Source organism: Prenolepis imparis, unplaced genomic scaffold (assembly GCF_030444845.1).
Source record: "Prenolepis imparis isolate NDT839.2.m4 unplaced genomic scaffold, iyPreImpa1.0 SCAF_3, whole genome shotgun sequence".
NCBI classification, from domain to species: Eukaryota; Metazoa; Arthropoda; class Insecta; order Hymenoptera; family Formicidae; genus Prenolepis; species Prenolepis imparis.
Window position 1 is genome coordinate 12,259,827 of NW_028141161.1, and position 24,910 is coordinate 12,284,736.

The window sequence follows — 24,910 nt, forward strand, 5'->3', positions numbered from 1 at the left end:
TTTTCAATTAATTGCGTTTTTCACTTTAATGACATAATCCTCGGTCATTCAAAATTCTCTTTTTTCTTAAATTTGGGTAAATCTGGTCTCAAGATATTTCGAGAGAGAAGCTCGAGGGCAACTACTTGAAAGTCGCTGATCCCACGTGGAATCGAAATGAAACATCCGCTCGGATTTACGGATGCTTTTCGGTTCCGCCGTGCGATCACGTGAGGATACGAGCCGGGCCGTTGAAGCCCGTCATGCGGGTTGTGAAACAGTGTCAGTGACCGACAGCCTAAGGCCACCAGACCGCCTTGCACAGAGAACATCGTCTCAAAATGATTTAAGTATCATTCACACCGAGAAAAAAAAGAGGCGACGTTTATGTCTTTTCGACGCGACGCCGTCGTGCATCGGTGCTTAAATGCGGGAACAGCATGTCACCGAGAAAAAGGCCGAGATATCACGTCTGAAATTCGATTTGCTTTCACTCGGCGTGTCTTATCGATTCATCCCGTGTCCTTCCCTGCGGGACATATCGATTGCATAAACACGGGAATTTTGTATATCGCCTTCACGTGAATAGAATATTTTAGCTCTTTTCTTTTGAGCAGAAAAATATAGTCTTGTGCTGTGCGCATATAATTTTTTTTCTACATGAGATGTTTGCAAAAAATAAGAATATGAAGATATGTTTAATTTTACTTGATAATATGTACACTAACTGCACGAATCACTAATCCAAATATTTTTCAAAAGAGAAAGAAGCTGAACAATGAAATAACGCGACGGGATATCTGTATCGTGAAAATACTTTCCTTTTGCTTTAATTGAATATTCATCCTTGATGGTCATATCCTGAAGTAAATACTCTTCTTTACCTATAATCACAGTACAACCAACAATTCGCGAATTACAGGTTCGAGGACGTGCTATTAATAATGATAATGAAAGGAGAGAAGAGAAGAGAAGAAACGCGTTTAGCTACCGTCAAGAGACTATCCGGCATAAATTAATTAATGCAATTATACATGGAATGATTGCTACTTTATGCTGCATCTACGAATCAGTCACGATCAGTTGCTACGCATAGAACCGAATCGAAAGCTTCATCTTTTATTTGCGCTGAAGCCGACATTAGAATCGACCCCGATCATCGCGACCGTGATTGAGATAATCCGTTACAATCGCCGATGTAATGCGAGACACGCGTGTCTCGCGATCGATACACCATCGATCTCGAAACCAAGATTCATCCGCCAGCGGCGGTTGCAGGCCCTGAGAAAACCCCATCCCTCTCGCGACAATCACCTTCAATGTGGGTTTGACACTGACATACACGCACATATATACGCACATATACTCACACCGCCTGGCCCACTTACGCGTTACGTATAGCATTGCCAATGGTCACGAATTTTTCCAGTCTCGGGATAAACCGAATAAAACTCGTAATTTTTATATTATTTTTAAATTGGAGGAAGAAATCCGTACGTGGTCAGCCTTTAAATTATTGATTTAACTTTAACTCCAAGTAATCTTGCTAAAGAGGCAAGATACCAAAAACCGACATACTTCTATCTCTTACCAATTAAGTGACACTTTATTAGAGTTGATTTAATCTTGATCTCGTTCACTTCTTTAAAATTTATTGTTTAAAGTTCAAAATAAGATTACATCAAATCTGTAATATAACCTGACAGAGAACTATCTAATAAATATCTATATCAATTTTTATTTTACACTTGAAGTTAAGAACAATTTAGAGCCCAAAAACAAGGGGTGATATGTCAGTTTTGATATATTCCCACTTCCTTCAAATGAAATCTGAGTAGTCGCATTTTCTACTTCTGTATCAGTCCACTCCGGGGAAGTTACCTCGGCTATTTCCTGTCGACCCTTGAGTCGAACGCGAAGACAAAAGGAAGATAATCGTTCTACCGAATGAATAAACGACAGCGTCATCCGTTTCGCGAGAATTCTCCAGATCTACCCGTGGGAACCGTTACACGCGGGAAAACCGCGATACAAACGCGACAGAAAATAGTTCTCTCATTAATCACCGCATCAGATGGTACGCGCCCGCTCGCCCGCCCCTATAATTAAGCCACGTCTAATTGATTTCTCTCGCGTCAAATATGGAATGAAAACGTATGACGGGTGACTCCGCTTGAGCGAAGATCAAGTCGCCCGTGTAAAACGCATTGGCGAATTACATCAGGGCGTTTGGTCGACCGTAAACTTTGTCTGGACTTCGGCTTTGAGAAGAAGGGGTTGCACCTCGCTGTCAATTTCATCGACATATTTGCATTTCGCAAAAAGGATAACGTCAGAATATAAAGAATAATTAAATTTTAATATAGTATTTAACGACAAATAATTTTGTAAAAAGTTTCTATAAAATATAAAATATTTATAAAAAAATTGTGCTATAAAACAAAACTATAAATAAAATTCTCTTTTGTTCTTTTTATTTATAATTTTCCTTCGTTTTTGCTTTCTGCGATTTTCTTCTTCGACATTTTTATTATGTCGCTTTGCCATTAAATAGACCTGATTATAATATTCGTTCGCCTATCCTTGTATACACATCGTGCAAAGGTTCCCTCGAACATTCGAGCATGTCTCACGACAATGGTGAGTCCCTGTCGAAGGCATGCTCGAGATCCCTTACAGCTAATTCTGAGAACCCCGCAATCCCGCGGACATATCCGTTCCAAAAGAAGGTTCCACCGACACTATCTCCGGGTTAAGTCATATTTCAACGCGCACGATAGGTTTAAATACCTGGTCGCGTAATTGCCCGCGTCCAGTCTTATGATTACTTTAATAGCGAATCGCCCGGCTGCTGTCGGTCAATGAAAAGAAAGAGGCTTTCCTGCACTGTCAACTTCTCTTTAATTGATTATTTCCTCCAAAAGAAATATATGTCAACGAAAAAAAATTTGCGTGTGCGATCGTGTTCTTTTGTGATTATATCCAAGTGATTTATTGCACTTGGGACATCTATCTACAGATTGAATTAATCTTCAGATTAAACTTCGCAGATTCAATTTATGAAAAAAAAAAGTTAAATGTGCTGGATCAGCTGTAATAGCTGTTCTTACATTTGCATTTGCATAATTGCAATAGACATTTTTGCACAATTATGATCATTATTGCTACTTATGATAATCATCGTTGATTGTTATCGCTTCTCCTTTTCAATCGAAAAAATAAACGAGGTTTTGAAGACAGATTTGATTTTTTAAATTTTCCTAATTTTTGTATTTCGATTCGCCCTCGAAAAGTTACATTTATGGAAATTCCGACATATGTGAGAAATCTTTAATCTTTTATAATATTTTAAAAACTACTCCAAAAAGGATGATGTCTACTAAAGGAGCGGGGATGAAAGAACGTTCTCATCATGACAATGTTTTTTGCGGGGATGAAAGAACGTTCTCATCATGACAATGATTAGATGCAACTCATTTTACAGAGAATATCAAAATAGTTCTATAAAAATTATATGGCAAGTTTTTTAAAGATATCTATGAAAAATGTTATATATATAAATTTAGGTTTTATATATTTATATATATGATAATTTTTTATTCAATTTCAACATTATATAAAATGTCTAAAATATACATCCTATAAATATTCAGATCTTTCTTCATGCAATAAGAAGAGAGCACGATTTACTTTCATGAACATCAAACAAATTTACTTTTAAATTAATTTATGTTTTATATAATTTTTATTTATTTGTATATATATAAAATAAAGATTCAAGCATCTTTCAGTTTGTGAAACATTAAAATACAAACAATAGTTAATTCAGTGTTATTATTTTTATGTTAGCATGTCGAGAGATGCCTTTAAATTACTTAAATATTGCACGCAATCAGCTCTTTCTCGCGATACAGCCTCGTGCTGACTCGAAACTGTTCCAAGGTGGAAGCAGTCGATGCACGGGCGTTGAATGCCTTATGAAGTACGAACGAACGGACATCCTGGCGTTATGATGTAACGTCGTTCTTCTCCCCTGCGTCCGCGATTAACTACCGTCTACTACTGTTAACCTTCCAACCTCCGCGTCAAACAGCGGCACTCCTTTCTCTGACTATATGTATATATCCACTAGCTAGTGATTGCCGAACGGGGTCAGCCATGAGCCAAATACACCGGCAAAAATCGAGACACTGCCCACGCGTCAACAGGATGCTGCAAAACGGTAGTGCGGTGAGAGCCTTGAACCTGAAACCGCTCGCAACCATGGAATAAGGCACGAAAGCAAGATACTTTTTGCCAGTCGCTTTAAAATATTTGCGTTGATTCTCACAATGAGAAAAATTTATAATTTTTCGCGGCTTTAAGTCATTTTATGTCATTAAGTTACGTTATATAATATATATTTATAGAAAATCTCATGATATCTAAATTAGACTCGATAAATATGTATAAGAGCATAAATTTGTGTTATATACATAAAAATACACTTCACATTCTGCATAATTAATAAGAAATCTTTTTGATAAAGAATTTTTTGAAATAATCGTGAGTTTTCTACTGTGAAAAACTGTGAAAACGGAACAGTCTTTCCCGTTTCACAATACTGGTATTATTTCCAGCTACTAGAAAGCCAACGCCCCGTGTAACAACTTGTAGAAATTAACGGAGGTGCTATAATTGCACCCACAAGGTGCTTACCGGGGAGCCTCTTCTGAGCATAAAACAAATCCTCGTTAGATTCTTTCCTCAAATTGCCTGGCGGATAATACGTAACGGTATAAGCTGTTGCATAAACCACGCGCAAATGTTATGCATTGTGAGCCAATGTTTTGGCCTTTATATCCCAAATTTTTTTAATTTAAAATTTCGATTCATATTTCGACTTATTAATCTCTAATCGGCATCGTTGTCAATCAATAAATAATGATTTCAAAAACATATTATAGTGAAACATCTTAATTTCCAGAGCTAAATGCACGAGTATTAAAATTTTTAATTGAACTAAAAGCTAGTGTCTCTTTTCTCCTGCGAATATAATATTTAAATAATGCATGTCTGTATGTAATTACATATTTATGGTATCAAATATTTACATTCGCAGAATTGGAAAACTTTAAAATTGCTATTAAGATTGAAATTATAGGCTATGTTATACACGATAAAATTGCGTGACACAGTGTTGCAAGTATGAAGAATTCCATTTTTCGAAAACATTGGACGCCGAGATAGTCGATTCAGCGTTTAAATCAGTTGTGCAGCGTCGCTGATGTTAAAATCGCCCTCAAGTAACGTAACATCACGGTGTTACGTGCGACAATGTACCGCAACATCGTACCATTCTCGCCACTTCCTGGCTTGTTGCTGGACATTTCTTTCCGCGCTGGAAAACAACACGAACGCGCGTGTCATCGTCTCCTGCATTTCGCTCCGAGAGCGTGAACATTCTCGCGTCGACGAGGAAATGCATCGGTGACGCGAGCGACGAAACGTCTTGAGTGCATCTCGCCACAAAATTGCAACGCTTCTCGCATTTAGACATGTCTGTTTGTAAATAGAAAGGCTCGTGCGACAAAAGCAATTAATTTTGATCAGAAATATTCACATACTTTTTGTGGATAAAGAAATATAAAGAAGTGATTCAAACACCAAAATTTTTCAAAGAGAGGCAAACAAACATATTTCTAAATTTCACAAAAATTGAACTTGCAAGATTTTAGCAATATAGAATTGATCCATATTATATTATTTTTCCGAAATGTTTTCTGTGCGATATTCGGTAGCGTGTCATCGACCCCGGTTATCGGTGATTTAATTTATTTTTAATCCATTTCACCAATCGGGGTGGACATACCATTGTCGCGCTTCGGCGAACGTTAGCGAACGGTTTACATAGGCGGACGTTTTGGAGCCATCACGTACGCCAGCGAGTAGTTAATACCTATTTTCGTTTGGCCCGTACACGTTCCACGGAATTTTATTTGGCGGCAGCGGACCGTAACAAAATCCCTCGGCGCTGCGCGCGGGCTAAAATCCCGTTCCGGAAGCCGCGATTGGCGGGCGCTTGATTGAATTGGCGGTCAGTGCCGGGCATTAGGACCAGCTTGCAAAGGATTGAATTTCTGTCACAATTATCGATCCGTCCCTCTTATCCGCGTATGTACGCCTATACGTACGAACGCGGGACCGAATTCCATGGCAATCGTCTAAACGCAGCTGCTACTGCTGCCTTTAATGGCAAGGGCAACGAAGAAGGGTAAGTTCGAACGACCCCGAAACGACCCCGAAACGACATTCGGATAAACGACATGCTTTTCTACATAGAATTAGTCCCGCAGAAGCGAAAGCTCTTACCATATCCGGATATTCCCTTAGGATTATGGAATTATAAGCTGAATATGCCGCTCTAAATTTCTTTGTGGAAATGATTAAAGCAGTGACTCATAATATCAAGAATAAAGTAAATATATAATATATTTTTTTAGTTATATAATATAATATCAATAATTGAATCAAAATTATACGCGACCGAAGAACCAAGGCTAACGTGATGGTTATTCGAAAATTTCCATCTATATTACTTAAATTATAGCTCATTAAATAAAATAACATGGGCTACAGGGTCTATTAAGAGAAAGCCTAATATTTAGGAGTTTCATGTCTTTGGATCCAGTAAATTTCTTCACATTAACAACAATTTATTCATTAACGCATTGGAAAGCTCCGAGAGAAGAGTGTCACAGCCGACCCAAATTGGCGACACGTATACTTTCGTCGTTAAGCCTGAAAACGTGAGATGAATCTGCGGATTGCGCGATTGAGATCGATGTCGAGCCCGATATTCCGATCACAAGTCTCATTAGAAAGTGTTGCGTGCGCGACATGTATCGTACCATAAAATGCACGATTACACAAACAGATCTGCTATGAATATAAGTGAATAAGCCTGCATTAAATATTTTACAAATATGAAAAATATATTTACTAAATTATATTTATTAAATTCATAAGCAAATGAATAAGATCCCTTTCCACTTTTGTGACTAGAATTGAATTGTATAGACTTGTGCTAAAAAACAATCACCTCTAATAGCATTTTTTCTTCTGTTTATCTCATTATTTTTTTATATAATTGCCAGTCGCGTTATGACATAACTATAAACTCGCTTCTTTAATTTTATCAAGGATAATCATACAACGATGTCGCGTGTCTCGTAAAGATTCGCAGGATTCTCATTGGAATGATCTGTTTGAGCGATAGACGAGAAAATTACTTGCAAACGTACAGTTAATTACAGTATGTTAATTAGCGACGACACGACAGTGCACTTAAATGCACATGCATGTCGATGTACGACGACTAGTGCGGCGTTATTCGCACACGTATTTTCCGTGTCCGCACAATCGATATAGGCAAAATAAATACGCTAGCGGACATTCGTTCTCGCGAGATTATAAAACAGAATCAACGAGTGGAGTTCATAATATTGTTCCAAGGCGTGCACGTGTGTAGGATGAGCGCAGCCGCTGCTCTTTAATCCGACAGTGCCGAAGAGATCAATGAAAATTATAACGGTATTTACATATATGGAACATACGAAAAAACCAGATTTTATCACATTTTTAAAATTTAAACATTTTGATTCGTAAAATAAAACATGCGTCATGGTCATCGAGTTCATAAAATGGTTTCATAAAATGATAATAATTTATGATGTGTTTTTCTCCTATTCATTATTTAATTCTCTAATTTATTAAAAAATATATTATGTGTATTTATATACATATAATATAATGTTTTTATAATATATTTATATACATGAATTTTTTTTTAATAAAATATATATTAGCAATAGTGTAGTATTTTGCAATAAGAAATAATTTTCTTTTTCGTTAGTTTGTATTTAAAATAAAATTGTTAATTATTTAAAAAGATATATTGAGACTTTTATTATATGTTTAATAATTATTATCAATTATATAAAAATTATATATTGATATGTAAAGTGTATGTTACTTCAAAGAATTAACCTTATTGAGAAATTGATCATCGGGTGATGATAATCTACTTTGATCTAGATTTGTTTCTTTATGGTTCGATCTAACGCGGATCCTGACCTCCGTTAACCGAGTACCGGTGACCTGACCAGCCGAACTGGACGAACTTAGACGACCATACATTGACATAAGAGCACAAACTATTCACATTTTGATATGATAGAATATTTCAGATCATTTTAATTAATTAAATAGACAAACCAGTTTAAAAAATCATCTTCGATTAATAATAATTAGAGATAAAAAGAGAAATAAAACTTTCTCATTTTCGAAAAAAAAAATGTTTTTATTAATCGATTCTCTGATAGTCACAAATGAGTATTAATTATTTTCACATGTAAATGGTCAAAAAGAGAAAATGATTATAATTTAAGGAATGTAAAGTAGAGGGAAACTCAGAATAGAACTAGATAAGTTAATTGCTTAAAAGATAAGCATTCCATATGATAAATGACTATATTATCGAAGAAATTTCACCTTAAGTAGGGATTTCCATGCTGCATACTCTAAATAATTTGCATTCTTTTAAAAATAGAATTTTATAAAAATGATATATAATTTTTATATATAATTACCATTATTATATAAAAAATAAATACTCAGCATCCAAAATTTTAGCATTTTAGTCTCTTAAGGATTTCTTTTAAAGAGATAATTTTAATGTATTTTATGTTTAAGATATGACAATTTTATAATTCTAATAATCAAAAATCGAATTGTTTTTATTATTAATTTATTATTTATAAAAATTATTTTGACGATTTAAAACTCGTCTATTAATTCAAATATTATATAAATTAACTAAAGTATAACTTGAAAATACTCAGGAATGCTTTGAAGTGAAAATAAGAAGCAGTTTAACGTGAAGTGAACATTAATTAGTAACTATATCTGGTTGTTTCCCTTCTTCTAATGACCAAAGACATTAAGTTCTTAACATTTTATAAAATTAACTGGTGACGTCACTCTCTTCGCAGTTTATCATCGTCTCGTTTATTATCTTCCGCGAGGACGACTTATCCCTAAAGTATTCAGTGCGATAGAAAGCAGTGAAAGCAGTAATTTTCACAAGGGATCTAATGGAAACGTTATTTCCATTTGTACGGATTATTTATGGATGAGAAAATTAAATAAAGATTCATTGAATATAATTCAATAACTTGTGGATTACGTGAAAAATGGGAACGTTAGGAAATATCCGCAACTATGCTTGTATGAATTTTCTAAATTATTAGTATATGTGTCAAACTTATTGAGACCTAATTTTCTAAAGAACCTTTAATTTCAAAAAGTAATTTAATCTACCATAAAAAAGATAACAGAACTATCACTGTTGACTGTTCATTGAATCACTTGTTCTCTCCTTATGCTGTTACTAATTGTACAGAATACCGACGGCGCTATATATTAGCTGCTATTTCTCATGCTAAAGAAAACTGACCTATCATAAGAAAGACAGTAAAACGACCATCGCTATTGTCTATCTACTAAAAGTTTTCTGCCTTACAATGCAACTAGAAATGTATAAATTTTTTAACACAACGCTATATATTAATTTCTATTGTTGTACGAAAAGAGATTTTATATCTTTTTGACAAAAATTTAATTTTTAACAATGTAATTTTTAAAGTATAATTTCTAATATTTAATATTTCTCTTTCAATCATTAGTTCAATCTTCGCAAATATTTCTCATTTGTATCAATCTAAAGGAAAATATATCCGCATAATAAATTAAAAGTAATATATTTTAATGTACAAGTTTCTTGCAAATTTTGATTATTTAAATAATGCTTATATTAATATTCTTTAAAAAATTATTAGTTGGAAAAAGAAATACTCTTGCTAAAAATATTTCTGTTGACATTTAGTATATGTATTTTATTTCAAAAGGTAAATGACAAAGTAATGATTAAACTATTAAACGGAGAAATTTCCGTTGCACACAATAAATATAATTCTATATTTATCTATAAAATAGTTATAATAAGAATGAAAATATGAATGATTCGAAAGATAGAAAAAAAAAAGAGAGAGACAGAGTGTGTCGCAATTTGTCAAATGTGTTCCTAAAGTTTGATTGAGATTACATAATCTTTAAATACGATCTACATATATTAAAAAGCTTGTTCTTGATATGTTATATGATACTCTTTTCGCGAATACTTTTCATTTGCTTTCTACACGACCGAGAAAAATAGATAAAATTATTTTCGCAAAGGGTTAAATCTGTGTTTCGCATCGGAATCGTACTCGAGAAACTATATATAATTGAGAATCGCGAAACGCGCTCCGTTAACGAGCGTAATTGTTCTTGGATACAAGGGGATTTAATTACATAGCACCTTCCTCCGCGCGCCAAGCGCAGCGTATCTCATATTAATGAGCGACGATCGCGAAGGTGAGTAATTACGCAAAGAGCGGTCGGTATATCAACAATCGCGCTTTTAGCCTGATTCCACATCGTTTGTTTACAAGCAAACGAACTGCGGGAACCCGCAACACTCTCTGGGTTAATTAATCGGTCACACACGTTTATTTCATGCGACGTTTATTTCATTGCCGAACGATTGATGCTGATATTAATTTATTACTCACATTTCAAAGGACCGCAAGAATTTGCATTTAAAAATATAATTATATAATACACATTGGAACAAGATTTTGTGGCAATAATTAAAAATTTAAATGTGCGCGCGTGTCATAGAATTTATTACTTAAATTTCAAAATGTAATGAAATTATTGTGAAAGCATTATAAATATTGCAGAATTATTCTACATTAATTTAAAATTAATATGTATTGTCGAGTAATATAATCGAAGTTTTGTTCAAATTTTTTAAAAAATCTCTGAGAAATACTGTTTTAACATGCGCAAATTATAAAATTTTATATTGTAATAAATTTTGGAAATATCTTAATTGAGAATATTCGACAGTTTATATACATACTCGTATATATGCATTTTATTTGACAATATTTTTTGCTGACCATTTTCAAACCATCGGCTCAATTTTGCATAAGATACGTGACATTTCGAATATTCACGGGGTCCAATCGCGAGATAGATTTATGTTAAGCGTTGCCGGCGCGTATCTGGCGCGTGTTTACATCCGTATATGTACACATAAACAAAACTCAACTTACCACGTTTGGATTCGTCCGGGAAGCGCGGATCCGTTGTTTCTCTCTTGTTTGCGTTCTCGTTGTGTGATATCCGATAAAACAATATCAATTTATCGTGCCTTCTCACACATGCACGTGGTCTCTTTTCTTCTCTTCCTTCCGCTTCCTCTCTCACATCCGTCACGTTCGCGAAATTTCTCTTCTTCCTGAGCCTAGAAGAATAATCCACGTGCTCCTCCTTCTGCGACGAATGCCAGGCACTTTCTCACGGAATAACTGAGAAAAAAAAGGAAACGAAGCACGAATGTGTCACACTCGCGCACGCGTTTCCTTTACCGATCACACCGATCTCTTTCTGCAGCCGGCGAACTTTTGTCCGTGTCACGTGTCTTGGAGACCTGTTTCGGGCCCACTTGTCATCTGCTTTCTCTCTTCCTCTCGGTCGCTTCCAAAAAACGATCGGATAAATGTCACTTTCTCTCTGCCGCCCGTTAAACGTAACACTACTTTATATTTGTCTGTTATATTTTTTCTTCGACGATCAATTATTTCGATGCGTCCAGTCGTTCTTCTCCCTTTACCACTTCATATGAATACTCTCTCGATCGATTTTTAGGAACAATAAAATCGCTCGCTCTCTCTCCCTTCTCTTCTTTCTTCCTACTGTCTTTATGTCTCCTCTGTCACTAATCTCGCACCTGTCCGGCTGACAAGCTGCTGCCACCGCTGCTCGAGCACACTTTCACGAACCGCGCCGTTTTCGATCGCGCGCGCAATTTTACGACGAGCGAAACACCATGCCGGCAATCCACGAATATTACAGAGCGCTCCCCTTTTGATCTTCTCATCAGCGATCTCGAGAGCGATCGAGAGCGATTGCTCCGCCGAAAAACTCCCGCCGACCGGAAGAGGCACTTCCGCTCGGCCTGCTTCGCGCGATCCGATCGATCGATCTCTCGATCGCAGATATCTCCCTCCTTTGGACGCTCACACTGGATCCAGGACGATCCCGCGACGATCCCGTTTCATCATTCCTCGATAATCGTCCTTAACTTTTAAGAAGAAAAGAGAAGAGAAAGAAAAGATCCGAGAAAAACGAGAGATTTAAAAAAAACCGAGATGCAACTTTGCGATCACCGAAAATTATCCTTAAAATTCGACTCGTCGAAGCTCTCCTCGGCGAGGACAAGGATGAAATTTCGAAAGAAGCCGTGTGCTCGCAAAGATACCTTCCGTTCGGTGCAGGCGTCGAGTGGCGACTGCCGTTTCTTCCAGCGCTCGGTCTGCCTCTGGCCTGTTCCTTCTCCCTCCCCGCGACCATTGGGAACCGACTACGCACAGTTCACGGATTTATGCTATTACAGCACCGTTTTCCACCCTCTATGCCGGTACACGTTGCCCGCAGCCACCCGTCGGTTTTTCTTTTTTTTTTTTAAATTCCATGCTTTTTCGAAACCCCGTAGGAGGGAATTCGATGGAACTGCTAACTAATGCGGCGAGACAGCATTTTCTCACGCAGACGAATCTTTTCATGCATTATTAAAAAAGTTTTGGGTATGGAATAAATCTGCGTAGGAAAAAAAGTAGAAAAAATGTTCTATTTAAATTTAAATTTAGTTATGCAAGAGATTTTCCTATCATTCAATTATCTACAATGTTTTATCAACCTGAGATTTATTGTTAAAAATAATATTTTATATTAAATTTATCATGTCATATTATTTCTATCAGTCGTTTATATTTATTGAAAATAAGGGTTTTGCCGGGGTGGTGTCCTTTCCCAAGCTCCCCCGCATTAATACCACTTACGGATATACAATTCGTTTAAGTATCTCCCTCGAAGGGTCGACCCTCCCTATAAACACGAATATCAATGCAAAAAGAACCATGACGATCATGACGTATGCATGGCGCATCGCCGGCTCGTGCACGCGTGTGCAATGGTAAATACAGAAACGTGAGCATGGGGATGTGACAATGCTGGCTTCCTTTCGGAACCGGAAATCTATAAATGAATTTTAATATAAAAATAATACATTTTTTTAGACCCAGATCCGGAAGAGCGTATAAAGGGTAACAAAAAGGTAATCCTCGAATTGCACGTGTATTTTTCTTAAGGCAGCGTAAACTCTCGTCACAATTGTATAATTATCGGTACTTTTGAGTGCTATATAAGATGCGTGACATATATTTTGAGAAACATATATCTTTTTATATTTGGATATATTTATAAGAAATAAAAAATTCTCCGTCAAACGAATTATAACGACGATAGTATCTTTAGCTGATCTATTTGGGGCACGTGGTCCAGTGTCTCCCTCTCAAATCCGCTTACGTATGTATGTATCGTGCGGCGTGTGACTCCGGGCCCTTCTCCCGAATAAATCATCGGAGGAAAACCTGCCGGAAGGTATTAACGTCGCGTCCCGTCGCGGAGAAAGGGGACCTTTCGCGTCCAAGAGAGGGTTAAGCCGGCGCCCTTATCGCGTGGTCCCGGGAGGGATCTTCTCGTTCTCTGCCTGATCCTGCCTGACGCGAACGATCCACCGGATCGCTCCAATCCTGCCGGTTGCATGTGGGACGATGAAGAAGGAGGATGGGGACGACCGGCAAGCAAAGAGAAAGGGGAGAGAGGCAGGAACAGGGCACAGTTGGCTCTTATCAGAGGTCGCGCATGACAAGACAAGCTAATTGTGTTATCAGTGTGCAACGGATGCTGCCGCACCTCCCGCCGTCGCCCTCCTAAGCTGTCGCCCTTTACACGGCACGCGTGTTTGTTTCCCGAACCGCGCATCTGTTGCAGCTTCCGACGACAGTTGCAACGAGAGCGTGACTTCACGCGCGTGCGAATCTCTAGGATAGCATCTTAAGCTTGTTAAGAACGAATTTTAAGATATCTATTAAAAGTTTGATTATTTATACTGACGGGTCTTGTAAAAATTTTCGAGAAATTTTTGGAGAAATAAATTAATGTAAAACTTTTGTAATTTAATGTAACTGTCTTCTTTCCTACCGTAACTTAATGACACTTATAATTATTTATAGTGCACATTTTTAATCTTATATTGCGCGTGTGCATTAAACTCTATATTTTCTGCAATATTTTTACATTTGTGCAAATATCTTGAAAATTAAAGAAATAGGTCTAGATTTACATAGGTCAATGTGTGACATATTTGTCTTGACATTCTCTCCTGCAGAGCTTCTTCACCGTGAAATAGGTGAGACACAGTTTTAAGCTTCATCTTTAATAAAGTTCTATTTTTTATTAATGATCAAATTTTTTGTGGATTTATTAATACACGGAATTATTACATCGTAAGTAAAATCAAAATATAAAAAATATTACAAGCAATTCTTTCTAATGTGAAGGTTTCAACAAAATGTTCTTTTTATCATAAGTTCTTTTTAATCTTATCATATCTTTAGCGATGGAGCATTTAAACTTTTCAAATCAGGAATATGCAAAGTCGACCGGTTCTGCTGCGTCAAGTCTGGCGCCGTTACTTATCGCGTTCTAGATAATGCATGTTACCTATTTGTTACACATTTAGTTAACGCAATCGAGTTTAATCGATTGCGCGTGGCAATTACAGTAGTGCACGTTGTCATCGTTTGAACGACCATTAAAATAATTACACGTATCATGGTGCTCAGCGATAAGAAAGATCGGCGATCGGCGGATATTATCGTTACGACTTTATTGCAACTATTTGCTACGATTGCACACAGATAGAAACTTTCTCTCGCTTATCTTCCCAGGAATAAGGAAAAGTGCGCGGGAGGATTCCACGCGTAGTGTCCGACTTAATTACGACCGGCCCCTAACCGGGGTCCATTCGCTCGCCTCGATATGAATATCGCATTAAGTCGTGAGTGAGAGATAGCTCTAGGCGGAGGGGTGGACCCCCAACGGGAAACTACGAATTTAATAGAATAATAAATGGAGTTGCGCGCGGGAATGGTGGAGCGGTACGCCTGAAGCATAAATCGATTCGCCAATCGTGATTACGCATCTGTACAGAGTGGTCCACATGGAAAGTATTTAAGTAAACTAAAAATTCAAGAATCTAAAAATTATTCGTGTTAATGATGGAATTAGAGAAAGAAAGAAAAGAAAGAGAAAGATAGGGAGAGTGTGTAAAAGAAAAAGAGAAAGTGATAGAGAAAATTACTATCTAAAATTTTCTATCAACGAAGTCTCAGTAATTATTCAACGCGATATCAAATAAGAAAAAATTTTAATATCAAAACAAATAACAAATATCTGTAAGTACTTATAAATACTTGTTACAACTAAAATATTGGAGGAATTTGGATTACAAAGAACAAAGAAATCATAATGACACAGGAAAATACATAATTAATTTTTTTTATAAATAAGCATTGTTTTATAAATACAGAAATAAAAAAAAATATAGGAAAAGATGGAAGTTAAGGAAATGGCAATTTTCACTGCGGCGCTAAATGTCCCGCGAAGGGACGCACCTCGACATATAGGTTTGTAGAGTAATACTTTAATTAATAATCGTGCTTTCCTGGCGGTAATTATGTGTACACTCTCGCTCGCGTGCACAAATAGAGAGGGTGTGTGGAAGAAGAACGGAGAGATAAAGTGGAAGAGAGGGAGGTTCATCGTAGGTAATTGCATGCGCGCATTCTCGAGGGTATCAGTATGCAGGCGCATAAGTGCGCTCGCACATACGGGGTTGAACTCTCGGTACATTTGCCATAATGAATCCCGGCACACGCCCACGTTTCCGTTTGTTCGGATATTTGTAGAAAGAGAACATGTACAAAAATGCGTTAAGGGGAAATATAAAATACACACACAACAAGTATGCAGATTTTCTACATTCTAGAGTTCAAGAGCGAACACTATGTATATGATACGAATATATATAGCGTTGTAAATTTATAAATTATAAATTATATATTAGAGAGAACTATATACATATAGATTGTATTTTTAATAAATATTTTGGTAATCGAAACTTAAAAATATTTATTCATTAAATTCTCTTTAAAATTATCTTAAAAGCAAAGTTTCTTTATCGCTTTATTACCAAAACTTAACTAATTTCTAAAATTTTTCTATAATTGAAATTCTTATCAAATCTTATCTTAAATTTTTTCTCGAAAAGTTACTTCTGAATAATTTCAAAAATTTATAAAAGAAAAAGAGATAAGGAGAGAAAGTATATATATATATACACACTAATCTTAAGTATAGAAGCATAGTTCTAATATTTTATATATGAGATTTTAGGAAAATTTTATAAAATTCAATAAAATGAGATGAATAAAAAAACATGAAGCACATAAAAATATTTTTAAAAAAATGTAATATTAATGTAAATTATTTTTTTATTAATTTTATAATTATTTGAATCTTCTTTGATATATAATAGGAACAAATTCTCATTAATAATTCGCAAACTTTCATCTCTAATAAGCTCATAGAGCTTGCAGTTTTTTTCAAAATAAAAAAAATATGCGATACATATATTGTTGATTATCATCGAGTACACACATCACCGGATATTCGTGTACACAGAGAGACAGCTCGTGCGACTCGATACATTTCCCATAATGAACCCGCTGGCACGTACACGCGTGTATACGAACATCGTCGGGCGTGAGGGGTGCAGGACGAAACAGATCGAGCTGTTGGAGTAGCCTCTGTGATGTTACAGGTTCAATGCATTAGTTTGCCTAAAAGGTTTGTGCCATCAGTCTCTAAATGTCCCTCTGTCGTTTGCCTCCGCTCTCGCACCTCTCCCTCTTTCTCTCTTTCTCTCTCTCTCGCTTTGTCCAAATTTGCTCGTCCTTCGATCTCCCCAACCGTTTTGCTCGCGCGAACGCATCCTCGAGGGAAAAGGAGGGCAAACACCCCCGTACGCACACGTACGCTCGCGCGTAAATTAAGTGCGTTGCATCAGCGGAATTCAGATGAGTTAGTGCAGCGCGTTAATTCGCGCTAATGAGCAGGTTATGAAAGTTTAATTGTCGGTTAGGCACACCCAAGGTGGATTTGCAGAAAGAGACAGAATGAAAGGGAGAGATACAAAGAAGAAAAGGAAAGCGCAGAAGACTTTCCTCTTCAAAATTGAAGAAATTCCCTGAGTACGGAGAAGCTTAGAACAAGTTTATGTTAATTCGAGGGAAAAACAAATTGCATCAATCTGATAGAAGAGCAACGCACAATATATGGATCACAAATATCTGAAGACGATGATCTAAGACTGAATTAAATAATAGAAATTCTTTATGGTACCAATCCTTATGGTACCAATTTTATGATATAGAATGCAACTTTTACATTATCTATAACGCAAAAATATATTCTATAAGTTATTTATTATTAAAAAGTTAAAATAATTCATTAATATCAGAATCTTGTATAGTTAAATACTGTATGCAACATGTTTTAAAAATGTATATTACATACCAATAATATATTTTTTTCCATAATGTTTCTCGTAAAATATAAATATTTTATATTTAGAAAATATCTCTTTCTATAATAATTTATTCTTACATTAATACTTTTGTTTCAAAGTAAAATATGAATGACAGAATTTTAAGTCTGCGTTAATGAGTAATTGGCTTTTTCTGAATGGAAGTCCGTACTATGTTGTAGATGAAAGAAATCGCAGATAATCGGAATTGTGAAAGTATCGCGACGTTACAATCACTTCAAATGTTGAGATGTTAGAGAAACGTTGCGTAATATGCTTTCCAATTCTCGCAATTTCGCGTTATCGATCGACCTTTAATGCGCCATAGAGCCGACCAGCTGCTTCGTGATTAGCGATTGCGATTTGTGCACGCTGCAATTGCGGCCGCGCGTATACCGTATGCTGTTCTTTGCTTTCTCGCTTCCCTTCCTCCTACTGTCTCTCGTCTAGATTCGGTCACGCGCTTTACGTTACGCAAAACAGAATCGTGTTTATGAGATAAATCCGTGTTTATAATTTTTACAACGAGGTGATACAATCCGAAACGCACTGCCTGACGCAGCGTGTGTCACCATATTATACTTACCGTGCTCTCTAAATTACTTGAGATTGACTTAAAAACAGTTTCCAGTCATGCAAGAAATATGCTTTAATCACCTTACATTTTTCATTTAAAATTTACGTATGGATATTATATATTGTTACATAAAATAAATAAAATATTGTTTGTCACTATTAAAAAATTCTTTCTGAAAAAAACATGTTAAATCGATTCTCACAAGTATTGTCGCTTTTCCGTGATTGGCTGTCTCGATCTGTGTTGTGTGTTAATTTTAATTCATTAGCATTGAGCAGCTGTCATAGCGAGGTTTAGCAATTTGATAGTTTGTCCAAAATAAAATTAAATAAAATAATATTATATTTTAAATAATATGTTATAATACTTTAAACTCGATTAATATTTTTGACAGTTATCAGATGATTTCTGTCAAAAAATATTAATCGCAGATAAAGTATTATAACATATTATATTACTTACAAAATATTATTTTAATTATAATAATATGTTGTAAATAATATAATATGTTATAATTTATAATGTTATAATATATACTTTGTCCGCGATTAATATTTTTTGACAGAAATCAGCTGATAACTGTCAAAAATATTAATCGAATTTAAAGTATTAAAACATATTATTTAAAACATATAATTTTATTTTATTTTATTTTATTTTGGACTGTCAACTGCTAACCCTCGCGATGACAACCTCTTGATGCTATGAATATAACACACAATACGAATCGAAACAGTCAATCAGCATTGCAGAAAAGATGCAACAATACTTGCGAGAATTAATTTAACATGTTTTTTTTAGAAAGGGATGTTATAATATTTTAAATTCGATTAATATATTTTTGACAATTATGAACTGATTTTTGTCAAAAAATATTAATCGCAGATAAGGTATTATTTAAAACATATTACTTTAATATTTTCAACATATTATATACACCCTCATTACACAGCTGTAGAAATGTTATAAAATAAACAATTTCTCACTCACCGATACGTACAATAGCGGAGTTGTAGTACACAGCACATTGATCTGAAAACAAAATATTCAAATTATATAAATACATGTGTGTGTTGAATATCTCATAAACAATGCAGTTTAAAAAAAATGTTTTTATTATGCATACCTCACAGTTACTCCGCTGTTGCCTGATGCCTCCCCGAGCCTCCTCCTCCTCTCTTGGTCGACCGTCATTGCTCCTTCGTAGCACTCACGACACTTGCGAAAATACGAATTACGATTGTCCGACACTTTACATGGCACTCCCGACACGCGAAACTTTACACGGCACTCTCGACGCGCGACACTTTACACGGCACTCCCGACACGACGCGTGAATCGCACTGTGTATCGCAATGCTACCTGTAACAAATAAAATACATACATATATTAGAATAATCTTATTTCGCATTATAACATACACAATATAAATATAAATATGTAAGTTAGAATATTTAATTAGCAAATTTTCGCTTTATTAATATTTTTTGACAGAAATTAGCTGATTAAAGCGTTAATTTGCTAATTAATTTTTAAAATAATATGTTATAAAAATTAAAACAATATGTTTTAAATAATATATTATAATACTTTAAACTCGATTAATATTTTTGACAGTTATCAGCTAATTTCTGTCAAAAAATATTAATCGAAAATAAGGTATTACATATTATTTACAACATATTACTATTTTAATTTTTTAATGTATTATTATTTTTAAATTTAATTAGCAAATTAATGCTTTAATCAGCCGATTTCTGTCAAAAAATATTAATCAAGTTTAAACAAACTTTATATAAAAATGTCATTCTTTTTTATATAAAACCGAGGAATGGCGCGTGTGTAGCATGTGTTTGCGTTGTTCTAGTACAATAAAAATTTAATGGTTTTTCCTATTCTATTTTTTTTTAATTCTGGCACAATATGAAAACGTCCTTTCAATTGTTTAAAATAAAATATTTTTTATGATTATGCCAAACAAAATTGTTACATAATGAGATGATATAATCTAATGATTTAAAACATGTAGTTCAATGCAAAGCTTACTTTCATTCTTAATATCCTTTTATACTACGAGATTAAAATAAAGAAAAAATTGTAATACTTGGATAAAATATTTTATAATTTATTTGTGTTTTTGAAAACTAGTTATGATACAAGAGTAAATTTGAATATAATTGAAAAGCATACTTTTTCATATACTTTTGCAAATCTAAAATCATTAATATAAAATCCTGATAAAAAAAAACTCAAATTAAATTATGTTAAAAATATATTTCACTTATAATTAAATAAAAAAATATTAGCGTTTCTCTAAAATTTTGCAAGAAGTTTGCTTTCTTTTTCAATCATTTTTAACTTACAATTAAAAATTATCGATATTTGCTAAGAAATTCTGCTAATTCCACATTAGATTCGAGAAATGCATTGTACTTTTTCACCTTGTACAGTAATTTTTTTTATTAAGTATCCCCCCGTTCTTTCACGCGCGTGCGCTGCGTTCTCATTCTGAGTACGGCCGTAATTAACGACGACGTGCGGCGCCGATAAAAGCGGCACGCCGGCACTATAGACTGAGATTCGCTTGCGACGGGTTATTTAGAAGAGATGCGGTAGGTCGATGTATATGGATGCACGAGGAGGTAGAGAGCCCCTCATTTGCATCTTTCCTCGCCGAGAGGAGGCAGCTGCTGGTCGGCGGTTGGTCACCGCTCGCTTCATCTTGTTCCACCGATCAAGAATTCCTAGACAGTGGTGGCTCTGTTCGCTCCCGGCGTTTCTGCTCGGTTTCACTGTTCAGGATTTCCTGTTTCCTGCACCACGGATGATTCCGCGAGCATCCATCGACGCTCGACCGCATGTAAGGCTAGCGGCGATGCAACACGAATCGCGCGTTTGCATTCGTAATCAACAAACTTGGCAAGAAAAAAGACATTTATAAATAAAAATAATTTAGCTAGAGATTCTCTCCTTTGCAAATCTACATTTCATATAAATTTGAAAATATTGGTGAATATCAATTAATTTGATTAAACATCTCAATCAAAATCTCTCTTAAGAAATGTGCGAACCTATTTCATATATTTCAGAAAAGAATTTAAATCCTGGCTCATCTCAATCACGCGAACAGTCTCTTTTCAAATTATAAAGAAATGACATATATTATAGCAAAATATGTAAAAACTAATAGCTTTCACTTTTATTGCATTTCGGAGTAATCAACTAAGAGAAGAAAGTAAATTAAGAAATACTAAAACATACAAGATCTGATTTATCGTACTTCTTGCATTCATACAGATGCCATTCAGTACTGTGCTCCTTTGATTCTAGCCCGGTTTCTGCTTCACTGTAGTAATTAATAGACACGTTAATTAATTGCTCAACATTACGTCGTGAGGAATTTTGCCCCTACATTCCAACTCTGACTTCGAATGTTCCTTTTCGCAGAATTTAAAATTTTAAGATAACATTCTGAGAAATAGCATCTTAGGATGAAAAAAATCTTCTAAAATGTATATATAAAAAAAACATGCTTTACATATTATTAAACGTACTTTATTATAATAAAATATTCTTAAAATATCTTCTAATTTACTTTGTTTGTTGTGAGAACAAACTGCTGAATTTATTTTTCTAGTGAAAAAGAAAAATTCCGTATCTCGAAGGAGAAGATTAATTGACATGATGTCCTATGTGTCATTGATCTCGATTGACTAAAATTGCGTTTATGCGCCGCGCGTAAAATAAAGAGTTGGGGTGATCTACGCCTTAAGACGATAGTTTCGCGCCGTGATGTGCGTTAATATTAAATTCTTTCGCCGACAAAGAGTCTAGTGTTCGACATCGTACCAGCAAACGGCGGGCGGTAAATGTTAATAGCTACGGCCCTCGCGCTATAAAGTAATAAATAATCACATTATACCGTCATATAACTGGGTTAACTACGACGACGGCGACGATGACTGCGAGAGATATGCGCAAACGTTATCGAGAATGGTGTACGATACGATTCTCTTTGGCGGACGGTGCACTCTGCGAGCGCATACCGGAAGTGCAATTTCGCGGGGCGACGGCGACGGGGAACGACCACCGAAAATAACCCCGCCGACGAAACTCCTGCAGACGCTGGAGCGAGAAAAGAGAGGGTCGCTTAACCCGCTGCAAGCGGCTTTTGTCCGGCGAAAAGCTGGCTCAAGGCTGGACCAAAACAAACTTTTACTGCCAACGGATTCGAGCAAACGCCACCATGACACGTTCGAACACTTTTGTTCCATGATTTTTTCTTCGTTCGTGTTTCAATAAATTATTAGAGGAAAAAAAGCACTATTTTTTATTTTTTATTTACTAATTTTTAATTAAAAGTTTAAAATAAGACTTTAGTATAAGAAAATTATACTCAATTTTATATTATAAAAAACTGCTCCGTATTATATTTTTAAAAACTGACAAAATTTTAACTCCTGAGAGAAAGCTACAAGAACAAAAAAAAAATAATAAAAACAACACTAAACAGATTTAGATATTTACAAGCATGAAGAATAATGTATTATCGAAAGAGATACTTCATAATTACATGTGAAATTTGTTAAATTAGAAAAAAGAAAATTTTTGAGAAGAACTAATTGTAAGTAATCAAGTTTATATCAACACTGATAAATGGAGCAAAATTAATTGTGAAGAATGTTTTTTACTTTGTTTAAATAAATTAATATGATTATAAAAATAAATTATCAACGAGAAGATAAATTCTATTTTATTCATTTTTAAATTTTTTAGAATTTATTATTTTTTATTTTCGACTTCTCACTGTATTGTATTAAACGAGCAGAGAATCGCAGCAATTACGATTACCTAATAATGTTTCTTTATTATTAAAATTTTTTATTGTCGTATTATCTTTAGTATAGCATTTGCAAGTATAATAATTCGGACGATTTGCGGATCAGCAAAAGGATTGTTTGATGTTAGTCGAGTTAAGCGAGCCGTTTTTCATGGACCAGAAAACCGCGTGTCTGTTTCTTCCGCATCATATTTTCCTTTCTCAAAGGAAAATATTATTTCGCGTGGGAATTTCTGCGTGCCCTCTACGGACTGCTGTCTTTGCTACTTTTGCGCACGCCTGTGTTTTTCCGTTGCCTCGTATTTTCCGAGGGGGAGACGTAAACAATCCTCGCCCTTCCCCTCGGTGTAAATACAAGAGAAGATAACCCGTTGCACAAACCTTTGCGTAGGATACTGTACAGGTAGAAATAAAAGCTTTTATTTAAGTTTTCAATGCACGCCGAAAAATACGCAGAATTGATTCATTCATCATGCAATCTTTGTTCATTTGCAGCAAATACCACATTTATTATCGTTTGTATCGATATGTAAAACAATTAACCTGTCAGGCTTTCGTAAAGACATATGAGGGAACTAAACAATTTCGATTTCGATTTTTGACTGTACGATACACAACAATTTACCGTAAACATGATCGAAAGATAAATATTTTTGTATATTTTTCGTTCGCTGAAATAAGTTTTTGATGTTTTAAGATCCTCTTTCGAATTGCTTTATATTCCAAAGTCACGTTCTTTCGATCATAATATATAATAAACTTTTGCATAAACGTTCCGTTCAAAATTCTTTTTTCTTTTTACATTTACGTACATATATCTTTATATCAAATATACTCAATTCTTTTTAACAGAAAAAAATGTTATTTCTTAAACAGATTGTATATTATCTTAAGTTGAAATACAACAAAAATTATTAAAATGCAATTTTATGTTTGAAACTTTCTTGCATATTGATTGTTCAGAAAAATACAAGAAGAAATTGCATGACAGAAAGTTATTTAAAAATTATGCTTGTTTAGCCAAGAGACGTTCTTGTCTGTCGTAGTTTTAATGCGATGGCAAGAAATAAATTTCACTTGGAAAATTGATTTCTTTCTCTTCCGCATGCGATTTCTTCCTACTCGTCAACGTCTCGTCTATTATATCCCGAGATTTATCGAATCGGTAATAGCAGTAAAAGAAGCGAATCTCGAATTTTTCTGCTCGCATCGTCAAGGTTGTCTGGATCGACGATGGAGAAAGGAACGGAGGCGCCATTCAGAAGACGCGATTATACGAAACATCCGCGTGTTCTTCCCGAAGTTATCGAGAGAATGACGATTATACGATGATCCGATGAATTTAAAGAAAAAAAGGCATGCGCTCTTTCTCTGGATGCGCATGCCAGCATTGCGTAATGCATCATCTTTAGTTATAATTATTATATGAACGTCAACTCACAAGGATAAACAAAACAATAAGTATCTTAGTTAGCTCCGTATTTATCTGTGGTTATACATCGGGCATTCAATAATACGATTGTAAGTCGCAATTTGCAACGTAAGCTGTTACAGACTGGACAATGAGCAAGTTTTTAAAATATAATGCAACTTTTTGAATTTATTTTTTGATTAATCCAATATATTGGCCAACCAATATATTTGGATTAATAAAAAAAATGAATTCAAAAAGTTGGCTGTATATTTGACTTTACAAATGCTTGGAAGTGTTTGATTAACGAATTAAAACATAAATTTACATATATATACACATATGTATATGTATATATGTATACTTATTGCTATACCTACATATATTAATGAGATAAAAGAAATAATTAATTACAATAATAAAATATGATTATATGTCATCTTTGTGTTTTTTTATTGGATA

General features: G+C 34.9%; 1 protein-coding gene across 1 annotated transcript in view; it reads right to left on the reverse strand.

Moving 5' to 3' along the window:
* LOC145933376 (uncharacterized) overlaps positions 1 to 12,422 on the reverse strand; it is a 44,562-nt gene extending 32,140 nt beyond the window's left edge. Inside the window, exon 1 of the mRNA XM_083033023.1 lies at positions 11,181 to 12,422. The gene's annotated coding sequence lies outside the window, so the exon portion shown is untranslated. The remainder of the gene's footprint in view (positions 1 to 11,180) is intronic.
* Between the last annotated feature and the right edge of the window lie 12,488 nt (positions 12,423 to 24,910).